This window comes from Gavia stellata, chromosome 19 (genome assembly GCF_030936135.1).
Source record: "Gavia stellata isolate bGavSte3 chromosome 19, bGavSte3.hap2, whole genome shotgun sequence".
NCBI lineage: Eukaryota > Metazoa > Chordata > Aves > Gaviiformes > Gaviidae > Gavia > Gavia stellata.
Window position 1 is genome coordinate 14,528,383 of NC_082612.1, and position 18,263 is coordinate 14,546,645.

The 18,263-nt window shown below is 40.1% G+C and overlaps 1 protein-coding gene across 2 annotated transcripts in view; it reads left to right on the forward strand.

Annotated features, from left to right (window-relative positions):
• Window positions 1-10,904: 10,904 nt before the first annotated feature.
• Window positions 10,905-18,263, forward strand: part of IL15 (interleukin 15) — a 28,085-nt gene continuing 20,726 nt past the window's right edge. For both annotated transcript variants that reach the window (XM_059826908.1, XM_059826909.1), the window contains exons 1-2: window positions 10,905-10,933; window positions 14,903-15,030. The gene's annotated coding sequence lies outside the window, so the exon portion shown is untranslated. The remainder of the gene's footprint in view (window positions 10,934-14,902; window positions 15,031-18,263) is intronic.

Consider the following 18,263-nt stretch of genomic DNA (forward strand, 5'->3'; position numbering starts at 1 on the left):
TTTCCCTAGTATGTGTCAACAGGTAGACACAATAGCTAGTTCTGTTTGCTGGAGCCACCAGTACAATAGTTAACATTTACATTTTCTTCATACTGTTGACTGGCTTGAAAAATCAGTGATAAAAAACTATAGTTCACACAACTCTCTTCCTTATTGTTCAAAACATTTTACTTCCTGGACAATATGCCATCAGTCACATCTAGTTAATTTATGGAAAGTTCTTCTCACTACCCTTTAGGCTGTGAAGTCTTGAAAAAATAAAAGCTTAAATTCTGTAGAATAAATCTCCATTGACTGCAGAAAAAATCCACAGTGTATTGATGTAAGCTGAGCAAACAAGTGAAATATTCAACAATGCACCTTTTGGTTTAGTATTCATCAATATCCTTCATTCAACAATGGTTTCATTTACAGATTTGCAAGGGAAAACTGAATTGTAAGATTTATTTAGTCAGGAAGAAGAAGCTTATGAAGGTCAGTTCATGCAAAGAAAGAGGAGACATTACCACATAGTTTCGCATACTACTCACTATGAATAGCATACAGTAAATAAATAGTAATCCCCAGCTTTTATATAGTACTTTTCAGTTCCACATGAAACAAAGCTAACACTTGAATTTGCAGTACTAATTCCAAATGCATAAAAGAAAGTAATCTTAACAAAGCCAAGATTTGTTAACAAATAGCAAAAGAACTTGATTTATGATGCAGGTCTTGCATAGCAACTGTAAACTCATTTTTTGCTCAAAAAACTGGAGGTTCTCCATCTCCTTATCTTCTAAGGTGGGTGAGGAAAAAAAAAAAAAGGATGAGAAAAAATAAACAGCTATCTAAATTGCTAAAAATCCTAGCCAACCTCCCACCTGAAAATCCATTTTATCTGTTCACTGGCCTATCTGGCTAAGAGAAGTTAAGATACTTTTAATGAACTAGAGCTTGTCCAAAAACTTACAAACTTTAGTGAACCATCCCGAAACATTAAATCACTGACTCCTCTCAACATTTACTCTTTCTTCAACTTGGAAATAATATGTTTCCATTTCCTTTCAACATGTCCTTTTGACCTCTCTTCCTTTTTGCAATAATGCTCATATATTTTACTAGAATGGTCTATTATTTCACGCTGTCCCACACTGAACAGAGTCAAAGGTTCTTGAAAACCAATTAAGTTGGTTGTGGCTTTTGGAACACAAATCTTTTTAAAGCTTCAAAGATATCATCTGCATATCTGCTAACTCCATTTGCTAATCTACCATATGGAATTGTCTGTTCTTAAAGTCAGCACTTTCTACTGTCCTTGTAATTCCTAGATGTGAAGATCTGCCATAAATCCTTCTCAAGCAGTCCATGTTAATGGTTTCACCCACAGGATCATCATCTCTAATCTTGACTTTAAAAGTACCTTCATCTTTCTACATGACAGTAACATGAAAGTGAATCTTTTCCAAGTGAAAAATTATCTTAAAAACCTGACTCTTTCCTATTAATATCTATTCCATATATGCTAACTAGCATCCTATTTTTTATTTGTTATAACACCATGAGCCATTATAACAACAGAGAAGGAAGTCGTATAATATTTTGTTTCGGGTAGAAATGTAGTTTCCCTAGAAGTGAAAATTTCAAAATTCTCTATACTGATAGACAATGATCACGTAGCAGCAAAACAGCAGGCTATACCAATTTATACCAGCTGGTATTTCCTTAACTGACATGTGGTTCAAATCTGTCTTAATCTCTAAAGATCAGCAATTTGCTGGAAAAACATGTTAATAGTGAAAGATTACAGCAAAGTACATGAATTCTGTTCCAGTTCTTTTCAAATATTTTGTGGGATACTTTCCACTGTAAACACTTAAATCATGGTTTGAAAAGTAAGTTAAGAGCTATTATAAAGCTATAAGCCTTATAAGAGAGCTTAACTGCTGGAAGAATAAAAAAGTACTGAATTTTTTTGAAAGCTTAATTAAAAAATCATCTACTGAAATTACAGTAATTGTCACTTAACAGCAGCCAGTACACACTTAGATGAGTATATAAACAAACAAGATAAGCCTGGGGGTGGCATGCCAGTGGTTGAGAGATGTTAGTGAGGTCCTTTGGTCTGCCCTCTCAGTGGAGGTAGGGGATGGACATCCACGTGGTAGCAAAGACGCAAGGTTTATTGGTGTGTTAGAAACTACAGAAGCGCCTGAGAACGGTCATGTAGGAATTAGGGCTTCTCCCCCCCCAAAAAGGTGGTGGGATCAATAGCCCAACTGAAGTGCATCTACACCAATACATGCAGCACGAGCAACAAACAGAAGGAGTTGGAAGCCACTGTGCAGCGAGAAAACTTTGATATAGTTGCAATCACAGAAAGATGGTGGGTTGACTTGCACAACTGGAGTGCTGCAATGGATGGCTATAAACTCTTCAGAAGGGAAAGGCAAGGAAGGAGAGTCGGTGGGGTAGCCCTGGATGTTAGGGAACGTTTTGACTGTCTAGAGCTTGTCAGTGATGAAAAGGTTGAGTATTTATGGGTGAGAATCTGGGGAAAGGCCAACAAGGCAGATATCATGGTGGAAGTCTGTTATAGACCACCCAACCAGGATGAAGAGATGGATGAACTATTCTATAAGCAGCTGGGAGAAGTCTCACAATCGCTAGCCCTTGTTCTCACGGGGGGACTTCAACTTACCAGATGTCCACTGGAAATACAATACAGCGGAGAGGAAACAGTCTAGGAGGTTCCTGGAGTGTGTGGAAGATAACTTCCTGACACAGCTGATGAATGAGCCAACTAGGGAAGGCGCCCCGCTGGACCTGTTGTTTGCGAACAGAGAAGGACTTGTGGGTGATGTGATGGTTGGAGGCCGTCTTGGGCATAGCGATCACAAAATGATGGAATTCTTGATTCTCAGAGAAGTAAGGAGGGGGGTCCGCAGAACTGCCACCTCGGACTTCTGGAGGGCAAACTTTGGCCTGTTTAGGAGACTGGTTGACAGAGTCCCTTGGGAGGCTGTCCCCATGTGCCAAAAGACGAGCTGGCGGGGAAGAAGACTGGCCTGGATGAACAGAGAGCTTTGACTGGAACTCAGGAAAAAAAAGAGAGTTTATGACCTTTGGAAGAAGGGACAGGCAACTCAGGAGGACTACAGGGATGTCGTGAGGTTATGCAGGCAGAAAAGGGCCAAAGCCCAACTAGAAATGGCTACTGCCATACAAGACCATAAAAAATGTTTCTATAAATACATCAGCAACAAAAGGAGGGCTAAGGACAATTTCCATCTTTTATTGGATGCAGGGGGAAACATAGTGACAAAGGATGAGGAAAAGGCTGAGGTACTTAGTGCCGCCTTTGTCTCAGTCTTTAATAGTAAGACCAGTTGTTCTCCAGGTACCCAGCCCTGTGAGCTGGAAGACAGGGACAGGGAGCAGAATGAAGCCCCCACAATACAAGGGGAAATGGTTAGCGACCTGCTACACCACTTAGACATACACAAGTCTATGGGGCTGGATGGGATCCACCCAAGGGTACTGAGGGAGCTGGTGGGAGTGCTTACCAAGCCACTTTCAATCATTTATCAGCAGTCCTGGCTAACCAGGGAGGTCCCAGTTGACTGGAGGTTAGCAAATGTGATCTCCATCTACAAGAAGGGCTGGAAGGAGGATCTGGGAAACTACAGGTCTGTCAGTCTGACCTCGGTGCCGGGGAAGGTTATGAAGCAGATCATCTTGCGTGCCATCACATGGCATGCACAGGACAACCAGGGGATCAGGCCCAGTCAGCGTGGGTTTATGAAAGGCAGGTCCTGCTTGACTAACCTGATCTCCTTCTATGACAAGGTGACCTGCTTAGTGCATGAGGGAAAGACTGTGGATATTGTCTGCCTAGACTTTAGTAAAGTCCTTGACATCATTTCCCGCAGTGTTCTTCTGGAGAAATTAGTTGTTCATGGCTTGGACAGGTGTACTCTTTGCTTGGTAAAAAAATTGGATGGATGGCTGGGCCCAGAGAGTAGTGGTGAATGGAGTCAAATCCAGTTGGTGGTCTGTCCCAAGTGGTGGTGCCGAGGGCTCAGTATTGGAGCCAGTTCTGTTTAATATCTTCATCAATGGTCTGGATGAGGGGATCAAATGCACCCTCAGTAAGTTTGCAGACAACACCAAGTTGGGCGGGAGTGTTGATCTGCTTGGGGGTAGAAATGCTCTACAAGAGGGATCTGGACAGGCTGGATCGATGGGCCAAGGCCAATTGCATGAGGTTCAACAACGCCAAGTGCCGGGTCCTGCACTTGGGTCACAACAACCCCTTGCAACGCTACAGGCTTAGGGAAGAGTGGCTGGAAAGCTGCCTGGCGGAAAAGGACCTGGGGGTGTTTGTTGACACTAGCTGAATATGAGCCAGCAGTGTGCCCAGGTGGCCAAGAAGGCCAACGGCATCCTGGCCTGTATCAGAAATAGTGTGGCCAGCAGGACCAGGGAAGTGATTGTCCCACTGTACTCGGCGCTGGTGAGGCTGCACCTCAAATACTGTGTTCAGTTTTGGGCCCCTCGCTACAAGAAGGACATTGAGGTGCTGGAGTGTGTCCAGAGAAGGGTGATGAAGCTGGTGAGTTAGAGAATATAGTGCTCACTTTCTTCTGGTCCTCTAAAAGTCCTTTTGCCCACCTCCGAGACCTGGCTCTCTGCTATGTGTTTTCTCATTCTCTCAGTTTCCCTGCATTTGCCACAGGATTCTACCTTTGTTGTGCACTTCTCTTGCATGCCATATTATGCCACATCCCTGTGAAGTTCTTCAGCACTGGAGGTTTGAAGAGCACTTCAATAAAATATCCACTAGGTGTGGTTTAGGCACATACTCTCACACCTTGGGACAGAAGGATAGACTAAACAATGTCAGAAAAACTTTACCACTCATTTTTTGATCTGTTTTAACACAGATAACTCTAAAACTGTATTATGTACACAACTGAAAAGCACTCCATATACATCAGAAAGATCAGTGATGTATTTTTAAGCAAAATATGAAAAGAAGGTGCGATCACAGATGAAAGACTCATTTAAGTTTGAAGGGTGAGCCAATCTCCTTATTTTGAGGTGAGGTGGGAAGGAGAGAAAGTAAATAATGGAGTCCTTGATAAAAGCTCAGATCCTAACAAACACTTTTAGACAGAGACTACATGAATATCCAGCATTACCTCTTGAATTACTACTTGCTTGGCACAGGAAGGTTTCTGCTCCTGACCAATGTTTATGGAGATTGAAGTTGCCTCCTTATGGTAGCAGTGCTCATCTTCAAAGCAGATAGTATGGGTCAACATGACCATGAAATCTAAATTTTGCTTTGGAAGGGAAAAAGGATAGGTGGAGATTAGTGCTATAAGAGCAGAGCTTCCTATTTAATGTGAGCAGGTCTTCACCAACCACTGAGCAGGGGAGAAGGGGGAAAGAGAAACCCCCAAGAAAACAGAAACCATAATGTGAATGACCACAGGAAACCAGCTCTTCTCCTTCTCAGGTGAGGAAGTAGTTATTTGTAAATTGTCAGATGAAATATATTAATATTTCTAGTACTTTTAAACCCTCAAGTTACACTACCTGCCCCTCAGCAATCACACAGTGGCCATTTACATTCCCTAGGCAGCCTTGAGAAGGTCACCAGTTTCAAATATTCACCCTGCTTCTGAGAAATGTACAAATTAGCAAAAATCATTTTAAGCTAAACTTCCTATTTCAGCCGAAGTAGAGCATAGAGGATTTTATTCAAAGTTACTGAATATAACTATTGCTAATTGGGGTGACTGGTGACGAAAAAGGCCTCTGAGACCTTGTGGTTTAGAGTGTTATGAAGTTGCACCATCATCAAAATTTCAAATCACTTTTTCATACATTCAGTGCAAAGACTTAGTCCTTCCTCCTTGCCTAAGATTAAATGGATCTCTTGCTCCTCTGCCATGCCAGAAGACAACTGTGTTTATCAGATTCTAAAGTCTAAGCTTCTATTGATATGTGTATGAGAGTAGACGAAAATCGATGTAATACAGTCACCCAGGAATGAAACAAGTAAAGCATGCAATTTTATGTACCAGCTGCATGTAATGTACGTCTAGGACATCACACAGTCTCCACTGGTATAAATACATGGAAGGGTTTGCAAGAAAGTGACAAATGACCAATTATTGATAGTAAATTTGAAAACACTATCTTTCCATCCACTAGTCAAAGTTTTGATAATTCCCAGTGCATTCATCCTTTCTGTACATTGCATGCCACATATTAAGATTCCCTACAGAAAGCACATTGATTTTTTCATGTTAAGGAGTGAGCACTATATTGTGGGGTGATATGGGAATTTAATATTGCACAAGTGTGTCATAATATATGAAAAGGCTCCTTACATACCCTAGTAACCTGGAGGCCATGTGACAAAACTAAAGACAACCTTGAATTAGGTATGACTCCTAATTTAAAGGTAAACTACTTGGAGAAAGCCCTTTACTTCCTTTTGGCTAAATACAGTATGTTGTGCAGAGTCTCTTAAATTTCAAGTATTTAGAATACATTCTGTCCACGTGGTAGCTAAATATCTTGTTTTCCCTATTTATACAGAAATTACTTTCCAGAAAGTTGTACCTGCTTATCAGCTTTTTATATCCACTCTGTCACCTGGAGGAAGAAGACAACAGTTCTTTCATTTTCCTGTGCAGAAATTCATGAGGTTGATAATTGAGGGTGTAGTAGTTCAGCCCTGCAGCAAAAATTCAAACACAGCAGGAACACTATCATAAAAAAGTACTCAGGAAGAGGCACTATTCAAATTGCAATTACTGTCCTCTGCATCTGCCTGTACATTTGGGTTCAGGTTCTCTAAAAATTTTGGAATTACTTTATGCTTATCAGAGCATAATGTCTTATCAGAGTTCATATCTTATCAGAGAGGACCTCCATTTAGAGACTTTTTTTTTAAAAAGAATGGATATTGAGACAGTAGGTGAGAAGAGCGTAGTGCAGTCCCACCTTTAAACATTCAGAAATTCAGCAAAGAAAGTTGGCTCTGAGCTGGGTCAGTTGGGGGCCATCCTGAAGGGATCTGGCTCTGCAAGAACTGCCATTTTTTTCCAGACTACCTTCAGAAAATACAGTATTTTTGTACAACCACCCATGTCACACTGCTCTGGAAAAGCCTTCTTCCCTCCCACTTCTTCACTCTTGCTCCTGTAGCAATACTTCCTCTCCCGATGTTCAGCGACAGAACTAACACCAATTCCAAAGGAATTCATTTCATGAGAACACCGGCAAACTTTCAAGAGTACAGCAAACCCAAACTTGTTGTTGGCTGTTGTGCAACTGCACAAAACATTTGGGCAACGTTACTTCAAATCAGAATGGTCATGTTTGAGTTTTCAGTTATCCTGTTTTATTTTCAAAATGACATTCATGCATCTGTTTTCACTTACTGTTTGCACTTATAATACTAAATTACAATTTAGTAGCTCATTAGTGAGAGTAATTGCCAATATCTTGCCAAATAGCCTGTGTCCACTATAAATGAAACTTGCATAAATTAGAAAGGGGTATTTTGTTCATAGGAGAGTATGAGAATAATTTATGCTATAAATAAACACCTTGATGTGGCTAGTAGTGTTTAGATGACTATAAAACGTCCCTTGTGTAATTAGGAAGCACACTTTTGTGTAATTAAGAAAATGAACAAAAACTAAATTTTGAGGGAGTGCAAGTGGTATTGCCACCCTATTGTAACGCAATACATACTGATACTTGCATTATTTTTATATACAACCAGTGTAACATTTAGGAACAGTTTTTATATTAAGCTAGAAATTGCTATATTTTAACTTCAGAAATCCCAGGAAAACATAGTTCTTAAAAAAAGAACAAACCCAGAGAGGTAATTTAAAAGAAAAATAAAATCCACCCTATATACAGTGTTTCCATTTTGCAGTGTTCAAAGGAATCTGTTTGGAAAGTGATGTAAAAAAAATTCTTCCCCTTTTCCCACAGAATATAATTCATGAATACCTGAAGCTTTGTGTGCTTGTTTTTGGCTGTTTGCTTATAAATTTTTCCTAGCTGAGAATATTCTGACAAATTACAATATAGCAAAGGTATCACATCAAAAAGCAAAGACAAATGGAAAACAATCAATTTTCTTTCAGTTTTAAACAGTGACAAATACGAGAGACTTTGGGATCCCAAGCCCAAATACATAGACTCACATGTATACTTGAAATCATTTACTGTCATTCTTTGAGCTGGAGTAAACTGAAGAAACAGAGGTGTTTATGACCACTTTTGTCTTAGAAGTGCCCTCATCACAAGGCAGTTAATAAATGACTGTGTTCCTTTGGTTTAAATGTTGATCTAGGGTGGTGTTTTTTCCTGCAATGCTGGTACCTCCTTTTCACTTGCATTTTTGTACTCTGTCACAGCAAGAATTCCAGCCAAGTCTGTACTTTTGTTTTTGCTTTCGAATCCTGCCCAGGTTTCTAACAGCTGCCAGCTGAGGCAGATTTCGCCTCCCATGTCTGCACAACTGCTTAAAAAGTGATATTAACACTCTATACTAAGACACAGTACAAGGAGCATCAGTAGCTGCTTTTCTGGAGACACAGATACAGTGTCATGTGAGAGAGCCAAGAGTCCCTGGAGAGCATGAAACGGTGAGTTCTGCTTTTTTGTCTTGTGTTAAATTGCTGGCAGGTTCTTTGGAGTGATAGTGACTGCAAAACAAAACCTGTACAGGAGCTAACCAGAGTGGCTGCGTTTCACTTTGGTGCCTTCTCTGCAGAACGGACGCTGGACCCAAGCATTGGACCACAGGATACGGTGCGCAGAGGTGCTGAGAAATGGCAGCAAGCTGCCTCATGTAATGAATTCATCATGCAGCCATCTAGAACTACTCTCTGGAAACAGTCAGTTCCCGTCCTTGTTTCTCTCTCTCCGGTATGACAGCTGTTCAAGATACAGAAGTCTTATTTAGGTCCTTCGGTAGCTTTTCTGAATCTGGCTGTAATAGAATATACCAGCACAGAGACCGAACTGGCATTGTTCACATGGTTTTATAAATAGCGTTCCTGAAAAAAAATGTTATTTCACTGAGAAACAGGAAGGAAATGCCCAACTATAGAAACTCATCGCTTCTTCAGTAAGGAGACAGAGCCATTTCTAAAACCCTCTCATTTGGCTGCAGAGTATTTTTACCACCTCACAGAGTGTGACATGCACAAAATAACAACCAGCACTCAGAATAACACAGAAGAGGACAAAAAGAAGATTGCACAGAGAGGAAGCACCATTTTCACTGTTGCCTCTGGAGTGCATGACCCTTACATAGATAAGTGATGGTTCCTGGAAACCTGGCAGTACTTCTAGGGAGCTGCTGACACTCATCTTCAGGGCATTAAAGTTTAGCTCAAGGTAGAAAGTTTTTTCATTGTGAGGTGTCTAAGCAGGACTTTAGGATTACAGCTGCCATGTCCTGTGATTGTCACAGGCACTAAACACACGCTTATCTTAACAGCTAAAATCCACAACTTTTGAGTTCAGTGCAATTTGCAGAGTATTTTTTCAGCTCCTTTATAAGGATCCTCTTCTGATGTCACCTGGGGCTATGACACCTCTCTGCGCTGTTGTCCCACAGCAAGCCAAATGCTGTACCTTTTGGAGAAACTCTTTTCTGTCCTGCCAATCCTTTTCGATGGCTGTACTCTTCTGTCTTGGTGTTGCCTAAGACACAACTCCTCTTTCCCTCCTGTGGTGGCTGCCCCAGTAAAATACTGGTTGGGCTGCAGAGAAGGGGAGGAGTTACAGCATAAAGCTACAGCGTTTGCTTCCAAAGTAAGCAACTCTCTGGAGCACTGGTTGGGTGTGCTGGTTTTGGCTGGGGTAGAGTTAATTTTCTTCATAGTAGCTAGTATGGGGCTGAGTGTTGGATTTGTGCTGAAAACAGTTATGATAATACAGAAACGCTTTTGTTATTGCTGAGCAGCGCTTACACAGAGTCAAGGCCTTTTCTGCTTCTCACACCACCCCATCAGCGAGTAGGCTGGGGATGCACAAGAGGTTGGGAGGGGACACAGCCAGGACAGCTGACCCCAACTGACCAAAGGGATATTCCAGACCGTGTGATGTCATGCTTAGTATATAAACTAGGGGGAAAGCTGGCCGGGAGACTGCTGCTAGGGGACAGGCTGGGCATCGGTCGGAGGGTGGTGAGCAATTGTTTTCATTTGCATCACTTGTCTTTCTTGGGTTTGGTGGGTTTTTGTTGTTGTGATTTTCCTTTTCATTACTACTATTATTATTATTATTTTATTTTATTTTATTTTATTTTATTTCATTTATTAAACTGTTCTTATCTCAACCCACGAGCTTTCTCACTTTTACTTTTCCAATTCTCTCCCCCATCCCGCTGGGGCAGGGGGGGAGTGAGTGAGCAGCTGTGTGGTGCTTAGTTGCTGGCTGGGGTTAAACCACGACAGTGGGAGGATACACTTAAGCTACAAAGGGGGAAGGGACTGTGCAGAGACAAGTGCACAAACTGTGAGCTTTCTTCCCTTCATGGAAGGATAAGGGGTAGCATGCCTAAATGTGGCCACTTGGGACAGCAAGCAACTGCCTTTTGTGTTTGTCAGTCACTTGCCTGCCTTCTAAATCACAGGCATATGTCTTTCCCCATGTTTTTTGGGGTTTTTTTTCAAAGTTTTAAAATTGCTCAGAAATGGCAGCAGGAAATTCCTACTGTCTGCTATTTGTGGTGAGAATAATTTCCACATTGTATAAGGTACAAACATAGTCCTACATTATTATATAACAACTGAAAGTAAAACAGAACGGAGGAGGGGGTGGAGCATTTGTTGCTGTCACTAGTGCAAACTTTATCCTAAATTCTTCTGTGCCAACTTGCTGCCCAGCTTTTCCGAGACTTGTGAGTATTTTACACTTTTAACATCCTCTTGCTTTTCTTTCTTTCTTTCTTTCTTGTTCTAAAAAGATGAGGGAACTCATACTACTTAGCTTCCAATTATTTAATGTTTTTAAAATTTGTCTCGTAAGATTTGTTACAAATATAAAAGACACAGTTTAAGAATTGTATTTAACCTTGTACCTGGCACCTATTTCTCTGGTTCTGCTATGTGAGAGACATCAGCAAGTACAGAGAATTGGTGCTAGCTGGTGAAAATTTGTCATTGTTTTCTAACAAATTCACACAGCAAAAATGAGAATAAGACAAAGATACTGCTGTGAGCATAGTTAACACAGCAAGGACAGAGATAAAAAGCTGGGAGAAAAGTTATTTACCGTCTTAGTGTATACACTTGAAAGAATATTAAATGCAGGCAGCGAACTGAAAATCTGGAGTCAAATGGAATCCTACTGTAAATAGTGATACAGAGATACTGTAGCTGATAGCAGTACAATAGGGAGGTATTAGCTGGTAGTAAACCTGAGTAAGCAAAGGCATTTATGAGTCTGCTGTTAAAAATAGCACCTGCCACCTAATGAAACCAAAAGGTAGGAGGATAAGGACATCTGGGGCAGAAACTTGTGAAAGATCGTATTGTTAAAAATTGCAAAATTGCCTCTCTAAAAGTCAGTAATAGGAAATTCTCCTTGCTGTGCACAACCACTACCTTGTGATTCCTTCTGTATACAGCAGGTATATTTGTGCTCCTTACTTTTAAGAGAGTTTGATATTGCAGAACAAATTCCTGATTATAATTATCACAGTATGTTTTGCTATACTTTCCAAATAGTCAATAGCACAGCACTTCCTTTGGCTGTTATGAATGTGTTTATTTCTATTTACAGTTACCAATTTATTTGACATATACTAGATAAATGGAAAGGTATCACTTGGTTATTTTACCTTGGAAGGAGATACTTAATTATAGATCAACTTAGTATATACAAATTATCTTTATAAATCAATAGAAGTATCAAATTCATTCTTTGGGAGCCCTACTGGACTGTTCTAAACTCTAAGAACATGTAGTATGACTTTATAGCCTGTCACAATAATTTTAGCTCTGTGAACTCAAGCGATAATGGTCAGCTTTGCCAGCTCTTTAGAGTGTAACATTGTACCCTGCTGTCTTTAAGAATGTTTGAATTCTTTCTCTGCAAAAAAGAATATTATGGTCAGATCCATTCTGAGGCTTCCTAGATCTTCCCTGAAAATAGAGAGGGATCACAGGGGACAGAGGTACAGGCTGATGTGGAGTAATTGGCTAGTATGGATAACATAATGCTAGATTTTTTCTAAAGAGTGAAAAGTTCCTACTCACTTCAGCTTGCAGTCTCTTCCAGGCCATGGCCAGTAATACATTTGACACAAACCTTCCAGTATCAGGTGTTGTGTCAGCCAAATGTTTCCTTCTCCCGTGCTCAGGGAGTTCAGCTTGCCACAGCCAGCACAGCAGGGAGAAGGACAATCTGGAACAGCCCCTGTGTGAGACACGTTGTTCTATCAAAATAACACGTTTTGTGGTGTGAAGTAGGTTCCTGTTCTGCAGGCCAGCACAGTGTTATTGCTTGCAGGGATTAGTAAAGCACAGCAGCCCAACCTCAGCTGTTGGAACAAACTTGGCAGTCTGCACAGTAATATATATTTTGTTCCCCTTATTTTTTACATGACACAGTCTTGTTGCTATATCCTCTATTTCATCACTGCATCATCAGTAGGAGTGAAAACCCAGGAGAGTAAATATGCTTGCATTCATGTTTTTCATCAGGTTTTTCTGTGCACTTAAAAAACTCATAATGGAAGACAGTGACTTCAAAGGTTATTTTAACTACAGAACTGTAATGCACTGCCAATTCTCATTATTATAATACATTTCCAATTCTCTACACCAAGTTATAGAGTGTTGAGCAAAGCAAGAACATCTCAAACATGTCCATTTGCTGTGCATGCATGCTAAAATATTTCTAATTTTCAAAAGTATTTCAAAAGTAATTGCTCAGAAATGGAGTGAGGAAATCCCTACTACCAGTTATTTATTATTGGCTCCTTATTAGTCAGCAACATCTTATTTTTTTATAAATAGTTCCCAAATTTAAAGACATTCCTCTCATTCAACCCAGATTTCTGATTCCCATTTTACAGGCTTTGATGTGACAGGAGTTCACTCCAGGAATAAATGCTGGCACATTAACAAACAAGCTGATAGATTTGTCTCTGCAAAGACAAAACTCTGGTAGAAAGCACTATTAATACATCCTCATGGGAATATATGCTCAAAACTCCTTTTTGAGCAGGAGTTCAGAGGGATAGGACTATGTTGGAGATCCCCAGTACCTAGACACACAGATTATTCTTTCACAGGCAAAAGGACTTCCGATTTCGTACTGTTAATCCTGGATCAATGTACTTTCTCACTGTTTCTGTGCCAAACACTGAACCTTAGCCACTGGTGCGCACCTCAAAGGTTCCTGTGTTCTGAAGGCCTCTCTGCTCTTGCTGGGCCAGTGCCGTTCACAAGATGGGTGCTATGATCCCATGCTCAGAATGAACCTGAAGGAAGGACTATAAGAGAAGGACATTTCATCCAAGCTGCCTGTACTGAATCAGTGTAAGCAGAGATCCCACTTAGCCAGGGCTGAGTGCCACCTTTGAGATAATATTCTGCACATCTCTGCGAGCTGTCTGGTCTGGGATTTCCTCCACATCCTTTAGCTGATCTGGGGCCTGTTCTCCACCATCCATCAGGATTTATGGGCAGCTGGGGCTAGATTTTTATATCATGATGACAACACAAAGAATTCAGGCACCTCAGCAGCTAATAAAAGCTTGCTGTCTTCCATTCATAAATTAACATACTAGTGTGAAATAAGGAGACTGATTCTTTCTTAGCTAAGACATTAGTGAAGAGCAGCAGAAATATTTGGAAGCTAGCAGGAGATGTACTGTATAATTAAACTGTTGTCCTTGCTGATAGGTTATTATCAGCAGGTAACAAGATATATGCATTGTTACAAACCATCTTACAGTATTTCATGCTATAACAGATGAGGTATGTCTTTAGTGGCAGCATAGGGTGATCACGCAAACATTGCTGCCATTATAGCCGCTAGAAATTAAAACTTAACAGTTTAATAGTTTATCAATTAACTCCAGTGCCAATGCTTAAAAAGTCTTTACCAAAAAATGGCTGGGTTTTTTGCCCACTGAGGAACTGTTTTAAAAGCCTGCTTTTAAATACGTGTAGACTAGAATGGTTGAGCCTGTGACAGTTAAAAAAATCGTATACCAAAGTTGCTAAACCAGCCCACCATGACTAGAATTTATCAAATGTTTAAGGGTGCCTTTTTGTAAATAAAAATACAAGTGAAGCAAATTTACTGGCTGTAATTTATTTTTGAGTAGAGGGATCGCCGTATTCTAAACTGCTAGCCGAAAATGGCTCCCACTGCACCTTTCCCTGGCTGCAGACTGCCAGAAAGCTGTGAATGTCACATGCTTAGTAATTTTCTTCCCTAGAGTTTAAGCTATAAATAAGAACAGTGTGGAGAAGTTTATTGTCTCTGCTGGAGAAAGGACTTGAGCTCATCGGTGATGTCAGGTCACCGTCTGCCACAGATCCTGTTTGTGCAGATACAAAATATGATAATGCGGCTGTTGAGCTAATGATCTTGTGAACAACTTGTGCAGTAGAAGACCCATTTTATGTAAAGAAATAACAACATTGATAAGGTTTCACTCCATCTATCTTAAATATCATATTAACTGTTAATATGTTGTTAACTAATATTAACATAATACTAATCCTGTAACCAACATGATGGAAAATTAGAGATTAATTCTGTGGCCTGTTTTGATGCTGCATTGGCTAATTAAGAATTATGGCACTTGTACCAGCAAGTGACAAAGTGTCACTGTCTGTCTTCCTGCAAGGGGAAGTAGGAACTTTACCTGCCCTTCCAGGACTGAGGAGAGGTATTGCAGGAACATGGAAATCTATGCACCTGACATCTGAAAGCTGCAGCTGGTTACTGCCACCAACCTGCTTGTAAGAGTAAAAGGTATGAACATAAGCACACTTGTTAAAAAATAACTAATTATGTGTGTTTGTATAAGCCATACTGGCTCTTTCCTGACTCATGTAGCCTCAGTTTGAATGTCATATTAGGCTGTGTCAAAGTATTTTAAAATAATAGACATCTGCATATCTGTTAAAACCAAATGCATGCAGTGTGCTTTTAAGAACACGGGAATGGGAGTCACAGTAACTCTTGCAGGCTCATCCTGCGAGATGCCTGTGGAGGAAAACCAAAATATATGGTTTGATTCCCTGCTGGTGTACTTTGGTAATGGTATAGTTGCTAGGTGGAGTTTTTCTTCATGCTGCTTCTTGGCAGGGTAAATAGATCAAATAGAGTTTCACATTCCTGAGGTTAGATTAGTTCTGATACTAGTGTTAACATGACTAGTTGTACTCAGGGCTGCCACATGCAGCGTAGATCACTGCTGAGCAGCAGAGGGGATGGGGAGGAGGGCAGCACTGGGTGCCCACCTGGGATTGCACTGGTTCCTGTTCTCAGCCTAGGGATTCCAAGTGTAAACCTGCCCTGCGATGACTAACGCTGGATGCTGGTGACAACAAAAGTCATCAGATTGGGCTTTATGTGCTGCCTCGCTGCTTACAACTGTCTTTCACTCATTTTATTTAATTTTAAATATTTTTTATTTAACAAAAATGGTCTACAGCCTTAGTTACACTGTATCTTATAGTAATTCATTACACGGGCACAAGAAATATGATTTTACACTGGCTAGAATATATATAATAGATATATTTAAAAAAACCCAGGAAAACCAGATATTCTTTATTTCATGTATTCTTTTTTATGGCCCCACGTCTGATTTTCTGCACATTCCTTGCACCATGTTGTAAATCCAGAATAATTAATTTTATCCTTTTTTGCCCTCCCTTTATGGCACTTATCAGTATAGTATCCAATTGCTTCTTGAACATGAATTAGTTAATTTTCCTCAAAAGTCCTGAAGGGTAAGAAAATGGGAATTTTACTTTACAAATGGAAAAAGATTGGAAGAACCAAATTATTTTGGGTCCAGTATGTGATACCTGGAGATGGATTTTTTTTTTTTTTTTTTTTGAGAGATTGCTTAGCATTCTCTAGGATTCTCTGTATTCACGTATAGCCCCCAGTGTGTTGTGTTGCTTTTTTGAACTAAGCTCTGTAGAGTGTACTAATTTCTTTAAACTGCAGCATCTACACTGGAGAAACCTGCATCTGAGCTAGCTGACTATAATGACTAGAAATACATGCCTGGGGAGCATGAAGCATCCTAAGGGCAGATATACAAAGCAACTTAAAGTCAAGATTTCTTGTAGAAGCGAGCTCAGAAAATGATTGTCGCTTGTGAAAAATCTGGGTTAAGGAACTTGCCCAAATCACAGGAAGATGGTGAGATGAAGGCAGGGACAGGACTCTGTTCCTCAGGGCTGCATTCAGCTGCCTTTGTCATTGAACCCATGCTTTTCTTTCTGTGATCTTCTGCCTCCTTTTCTACACATCTTCCCTTTTCAAACAAGGATATTCATACAGGTTTTTTCCAGGAGCTTGGTCCATTTGGTGAACAGAATCCATTTTGTTCATAAATCCTGTGAGAGAAAAAAGAAATCATTACCTCATATTGTGATTAAAGATTTAATATCTTTTTAAAATTATGAATTCATGGGAAGGCAGTGAGCATGGGATTGAGTTTCAAGTTCTCAAGAAGAATATGCTGTAGTGCTCATAAATCCTCCCGCTTCTGCTACACTCAACCTTTCCTCCTTCCTTTCACCTCTACCCTGTCTCAATTCTTTGCTTTGCTCTCCATTCAGTCATACTACTCAAATTCCACTGCTGTGCACCAGCAGCATCACTGATTTCTGTTCCTCAGCCTTCACCACATTATTCCTGTAGGAAGCCTTTTTTTTTTAATCCAAAGAGTTCTGCTTGCCTCTGAAGCTCTGAGATGGAATATGTTCATTGTGAAGAGACTGCTGGAGACCAACTACATAGTGCCAACAAATCTCTTCTGCAATTATGTAAGCTAAGCCACTCATGACTTGGCCAAGTTTATGCAGGTTTTCTAGGCTGCTAAACTTGAACACATTACTAAAAAGCACAGCTTTAATTAAATGGTTATAAACATTTTCTTTATATCAAAGAAATGCATATTCCTGCTAATTTGCTTTTGGAAATGACTGAACTTCTCTTGATGGGACTTAAAAGAAAATCACTAGCCTGAGTAAGTAATCCACTGTGGGAAATTTCAGCTCGACCAAACTAAAAGCAAATGAAATGGAGTCTTATTGTTTGAGACCTAGCTGCAGAAGGCCCTAACAAAACTGTAGGCAATAGCCCCTTTACATATAGAGAAACAGGACTGTGTTCCCAGCCCATATCTTTGAAATTATCAGTGTTTAATTTAATTTTCTAAGAAAATAATGCTTACGCAATCACACATCTGTGTGTGTTTACATATTTCTGCCTCCTTCCTCCAACACATTTTTTAATTCAAGGTCTAATTTCATTGAATAATTTACACTGGAAGAGGCATCCACAGGTCACCTCTTCCAGCCTCCCACCTAAAGCAGGGCTAACTTCAACATTAGAGCAGGTTGCTCCAGGCTTGGATAATTTTTTAATACCTCTGAGGATGGAGCTTCCACAACTTCTGTAGGCAGCCTCCTTCACAAACTTATTTTCTTGCAGATTGTGTTGGGACTCCTTTTATAAAAAATACTAATATCGATGTCCAAATAAACTGTTCTGTCAACATGTTTTCATCATTTTCTGCTGTATCTCTTCAAGGTCTTGCTATGAATACAAAACCAGTTGTTTGAACAAAAAATTTGCTTGTTTCTCCAACCCCAACACTTACAAGATTTGAAAGTGAATCTAGTGAAAAAAAAGGTTTCTAAAAGAGAAGGGAAACATTCAAATTCAGTTTTATTGTGTCATCTCTAGAAAGGTAATAAAAGGTGGAATGAGCTGGTTAGACAGTGGCCATGATCCCTGCTATGAAAACACTGCTTAAATGGAGGTGGATTGCTGCTGACCTGACCTTGGTTCCATATGGTTTGCCTCATTTATTCTCTTCTAATTTATTTTATAAAATAGGGGAGAACAAAAGTAAAAGTGTTGCCATAAAAGGCAAGTATTAAAAGCAATTGTCATGCTGTGTTGTAGTAATTAGGGGAACTCTTCCAGCCCTTTATAAAAACCAGAATTATACTGAT